This window comes from Ochotona curzoniae, unplaced genomic scaffold (assembly GCF_017591425.1).
Source record: "Ochotona curzoniae isolate NIBS_2020 unplaced genomic scaffold, NIBS_Ocur_1.0 contig_2688, whole genome shotgun sequence".
NCBI classification, from domain to species: Eukaryota; Metazoa; Chordata; class Mammalia; order Lagomorpha; family Ochotonidae; genus Ochotona; species Ochotona curzoniae.
Window position 1 is genome coordinate 17,957,238 of NW_024465553.1, and position 6,000 is coordinate 17,963,237.

The following is a 6,000-nucleotide window of genomic DNA, read 5'->3' on the forward strand; positions in this document are numbered from 1 at the left end:
TGGCATGCTAGCCTAGTGGCTAAAGTCCTTGCCTTGAATGTGCCAGGATCTCATATGGGCACTGGTTCTAATCCCGGCAGCTCCACTTCCCATCCAGCTCCCTGCTTGTGGCCTGGGAAAGCAGTCGAGGACAGCTTAAGGACTTGGGACCCTACTCCTACATGGGAGACACGGAAGAAGCTCCAGGCTCCTGGCTTCAAATCAGCTTAGCTCTGGCCGTTGCAGCCACTTAGGGAGTGAATCAGCAGATGGAAGATCTTCCTCTTTGTCTCTCCTCCTCTCTGTAAATCTGCCCTTCCAATAAAAATAAATCTTTTTTAAAAATAAAGAAAATGAAACCCAAGTTCATGAGCCTTCTGCCGCTCTCTCCCGGGGTGCATGTTAGCAGGAAACTGAACTGCAAGAAGAGGGGAAGCTCAAACCCGAGGGTGCAGAGGCGGGTGGAGGCCCCCAGGGAGGCTCTTTACTGCCGCCCAAGGTCTCATTCCCCGACAGTTCTCAGTATTTCCCGAAAGACTGCCACCACTCCCGCCTCTCCCCACTAGAATTCTTCCTTCACTGTCAAAATCTGTCCTAACGTTTGTGCATTGTGACTGTCACAGGCGTGACATTCTCATACATCTGGCAAGGCAGCCGAATATTTTACTCAAAACTGTCCCATATGGAACTCATACCTCCTTTTCTTTTCTTTTCTTTTTTAATTATTTTTTTATTGGAAAGGCGGATATACAGAGAGGAGAGACAGAGAGGAAGATCTTCCATCTGATGATTCACTCCCCAAGTGAGCGCAACGGGCCGATACTATGCCGGTCCAAAGCCAGGAGCCTCTTCCGGGTCTCCCACGCGGGTGCAGGGTCCCAAAGCCTTGGGCCGTCCTCGACTGCTTTCCCAGGCCACAGGCAGGGAGCTGGAAGGGAAGCGGGGCTGCCAGGATAGAACCGGCGCCCATATGGGATCCTGGGCATGCAAGGCGAGGACCTTAACCACTGTGCCACCGCGCCGGGCCCGTAATTTTCATTCTAACAATTTTTAGTTGTACTGGAAGATCCCCAAGGTGAAAGTAGGGGAAAGGACAGACTGGGATTCTAGGAACCAAAACCAGGGACGGCGTTGGGGCACAGGGGGTAAGCCATCACATGCTGTGCCGGCATCCCATATTGAAAGCAGCAGAAGGTGATGCAGGTTACCCCTAGGAGAGACTGGATGGGGTTCCAGGCTCCTGGCTTCTGCTAGGCCCAGCGCTACCTGGAAGGGTTAACTGTAAAGGTGACGGTACACCTGAAGTCTGGAACCTCCAAAGAGAAGCTTCCTCCTGCTTCCTGAAGCACCAGGAGGCAGACAGGAGATAGTGAGAACCCTGGAGGTTTTAGAATTAGGGCAAAAGCAGCTACCTCCCAGGCATGTTGTTTGATTACTGTCTGTATTGAAGTGATAGGATCAGGACCCCCAACCTATACATTGTAAATTCCTATTGCTGGGGCTGGCACTGTGGCATAGTAGACTAGACTTCTGCTTGCAGTGCTAATACACCAAATGGGCTCTGGGGTTCAAGTCCCAGAGGTTCCACTTCTTATCCAACTCCCTGCTTATGTGTCTAGCAAAGGAACAGAGGATAGTTCAAGTGCTTGAGCTTCTGCACCTACATGGGAGTCCTTGAAAATGCTCCTTCCTGGCTCCCAGCTTCAGACCACCCCAGCTGTCACTGTTGCAATCATTTGGGGAGTGAACCAGGGGATAAAAATTTTTTTGTCTCTCCTTCTCTCTATATCTCTGCCTTTTAAATAAAAAATAAATTCATTCACTTAATTAGTTAGGAATTAGTTAAAGGCCAAGAGCTAGGACTCAAAGAACTTGCCATATACCCTGAAACATTAGGGGCAGTAGCTGTTTGATTTGCTTGACAGGAGGCTTTAGTTTAAACATTTATAATATGAAAGGGTTATATGATCTATGAAATGGGAAGGAAAAAAAAAAGACAAACCAGTCTTCTCTTTATGGTTAATATCTGTGGGGCATTAGACTCTGTGAACCCGCGGCAGTAAAAAAAAAAAAAAAAAAAAAAAGGTAACCTTTATGTTAGTACTAAGCCAGTACAAGAATGAACAGGTCCCCATTCGGGGGCTTGAAGAGATACCTGTGAAATTTTGGGGACGGCCTTCTTGTCATTTTTAACAAGCAATGGTGCTGGGAAAAGTTTAACTGACACGAAGTCCCAGTAGGGGGCGCTGAAGGCCGGAAGCTTCCCAGCCATGTGTCTAGTAAAGCCTGCAAAGAACAGTGTCTGAAGTACCAGCAGCTACCAGGAGAATGCTAAAATGATGCCCGAGAGGCAGCAGGTGATGGCTCAGGTCGTTGAGTCCCCATCACTCACGTGGGAGACCTGATTGAATCAAGTTTCCAGCTCGCAGCCTCTGCCAGGGGCCCTTATAGCCACTGAGTGATAAACTGGAAGGAGGGTATCTCCGTGTTTGCCTCTCAGATTCTTGCATAAATAAAATAAATGGATTAAAATGAAAGTTTGATGCTAGTCACCACAAGGTCTTGCCCCCATCTACACTTGAGTGCAGGGCTGGACAACGAGTGGCCGCACCTGGGAGGAGGCCATCGCTGAGCCCAGCTGCCCTGTAGGCTGCAGTAGTCGGGAGCTCACCTCCACTTTGAGGGGGCTTTTCGTCATGCTCCTTGGCATCTGGCCGAGGCAAGGTTCTTCTGGGTGGGCTGGCATGAGGCTCCGTGCCCAGGAAGTCCCTGCCTTGAGTCCTGTGGCAGGTCAGGGTCCAACCCCCAGCGGGTAAGAGGGGCCGGTGTAGCTGACAGTCAATGCCGCAGAAACACGAATTTTCCACTGTGGTTTAACTTTCCACCGTGGAGCTTTGGGCGGACTAGGTTTGGATGTGAATGGAATCGCCTTCTGGAGATCCTTTCTCCGGCCACTAGGGAGCACCATTCCCTAAGCCTGCCTCAAGGAAGCCAGTGGCTGCTGGGCTCCCACCCAATTCGTTTCTTCTCTTAAACTTTGTCCTAGATTCAAACTGTCAAGGTTAAAATTTAAACGTTTCAGACAAGACATTGAATTGAACTGTTAAATGGCAGAAAAGGAGAATGGAAACTGGTGGAGAGAAAAATCTGAGTGACCCTAGTCTAAAACCAGCAGAGTTGGGTCAATGGGGACCAGGATGGGCAACGAATTTTGCCTTTTCATGGAAAAAGCTGAACTAAAATGAAGACCATTAGGAAATAAGATCTATTTTCTGTAGGCAAGCACAAGTATTAGCAATGCATTTATTTTTTTTTTAAAGATTTATTTTTATTATTTTGTTATTGGAAAGGCGGATATACAGAGAAGAGAGACAGAGAGGAAGATCTTCCATCCGATGATTCACTCCCCAAGTGAGCGCAATGGGTCGATACTACGCCGATCCGAAGCCAGGAGCCTCTTCCGGGTCTCCCACGCGGGTGCAGGGTCCCAAAGCTTTGGGCCGTCCTCGACTGCTTTCCCAGGCCACAAGCAGGGAGCTGGAAGGGAAGCGGGGCTGCCGGGATTAGAACCGGCGCCCATATGGGATCCCGGGCGTGCAAGGCGAGGACCTTTAACCACTTGCGCCACCGCGCCGGGCCCAATGCATTTATTTTGTATGCAGAGAAATCTTAACAGTATATGTATTTATGATTTTCTGAGAAGGAAGGAATTGAAACCATAAAATTATATTCTCCAAGTCATGTATATGTTTGTATGGTTCTAGAAGGGTGCACTTCATATTGGCAAGAGTAACTAACCTTAGGAGAAGACTGAGTTTAGGATATGATTTTAGAGAATCTTTATTTGTGTTTCTTTAACTTTTTATAGTGAAGAATATATGGACATGTGTAATTTTAAATGTAGAATTCCATTAAATTAAAATTTCAAATTCTATTAAACTACTCATTCAGAAGAAAGAATGTAAATATATATCTTAATTTGGAGGTGAGGAAATTATACTTTCAGATATCTCATTTAGCCATAAATACAATCATAATTGCCATATGTTCTGATTTCTGAATCTCATATCTTTGCTGATGGCCACTTGATGAGGAGTGGCCCAACAGAGGCAAATGTATAGAATAGGACTTCATAATACACATTACTAACCAGTCTCAGTTCTGGCTCCATTTTATGGGCACCTTTTCTCTTCATCCCTGATAATTCATACTGTTTTCCATACTTTAAGTAGCTTTGGAACCATCTGGAATTATTTTTGAAACAAAAACCTTGGAAGTACTTGACCACAGATAGTTAACTCCGAGAGTAGCAGTCAGCATCGGGCGTTTCTCAGCTGCTTTATCAGGAAGGAAGAAATTGAGGTCTGTGTTTTAGTACCCAGAGGTGTTGAGACACAACCCCCTGCTTGGCTTCTGGGCCTGTTTTGGGGGCCACCACTTTTCTCATCCTCACAGTGTCTTTCTATATAACTTGTTCCTATGACTTCCCACTCCAAGAACAGATTTTTAGAGTACTGGGCCCACCTGAAGTGAATTGAGTCAGGAATTCCGATTTCACATTATAAAGTTTATTCTAAATGGTGAATGACAGCACTTGACAGAGTCGTAAACATTGGTCAAAATGAAATTTCCTCTGAGGAACCTTGCTTTTTATTGATGAAGACTGAATGGGTGTTTGCCTGGCTAGATCCAGATTAGTGGAAGATTTTCTTGTATGTACCCAGAAAATCATGGCAGGAGTCCTGAAATCTCAGAGAAAACAAACAAACAACTTTTTTGTGCTTAGGGCAGGCTCTGCTGCAGTCTCTAAAGACCCCAGATAGAACCCAGTACACTGAAGTGGGTCGAGGCAAACCCGGCACAAGCGTTCTGAGACATAGAGTAGTAAGAGCAGATGAGGCTGGAAGAAAGTGTTTTGGCAGATCTAATGCGATGGCCAAAGATGAAGGTCCACGGGGAAGAGTGAAAAATCTCGACACCTAGACATTCCTCCAGGTGAGCAGACACCGTGCAGTGAACGGGACTGCAGACTGATGGTGGACAGGTAGGAAATCTATCAGCAGATGCAGTGGCCACATTCTTCAGACTTGGGTTCAAGAATGAGTCATGAGCAAGTGCTGAGTCAAGAATAAGGCAGTCTTTGTTAAGGAATGCAACTGGGCAGGTTGCCAAAGCTGAGACATTGTCAGAACCACAAGGGGTTATGGGATTCTGGAGCAATACACAAGCTTGGTCCTCAGAACTGGGAAAGGTTCCAGGGAAACGGGCTGACCCAGTAGTGGAGAAAGGGGACTAGCCAAGGTTGATAATCCAGTAGGACCTGACAAGTAAGCAGAGCTAGTTCTGTTTCAATCAGGTTCCTAGGAACTCTGGAAAATCGACAAAATTTGTGGGAATAACACTTTTGTTCATGCTATTTTAGGGTCATAATTGCAATGCTACATCTTGCTCTGTGTGACAGGTTTTTTTTTTTTTTGTTTTTTTTTTTTTGCCATCAGGGTGTTTATGGAGGAAGCAAGTTTGAATTTGCCGCCAGGCATCCACCTGTGCTCTTGAGTGAGCCCTTGGCTCACCTCCATGGCACACTGCTTTGCCCAACACCGATGCTCTGCAAGGAGGAAAATAAGGTGGGTCAATACAGTGACCAGTTTCTGGGTAGCGTATTATCTGAAGTCTGTCTTTCTCGTGGGCTTTTAGCCAGTCAGAAGCATATAATTCACTTTTTCAGTTTTGGTCATTCAGGCCAACAATAAACAGGAAAGGACCTTGGGCCTTGTCCAGTTGAATTAGGCTTTGTTTTTTTTTTTTTAAGATTTATTTATTTATTTATATTTTAAGATTTATTTATTTATTGGAAAGTCAGATATACAGAGAGGAGGAGAGACAGAGAGGAAGATCTTCCATCCGATGATTCACTCCCCAAGTGAGCGCAATGGCCGATGCGATGGAACTTCTTCCGGGTCTCCCACATGGGTGCAGGGTCCCAAAGCTTTGGGCCGTCCTCCACTGCTTTCCCAGGCC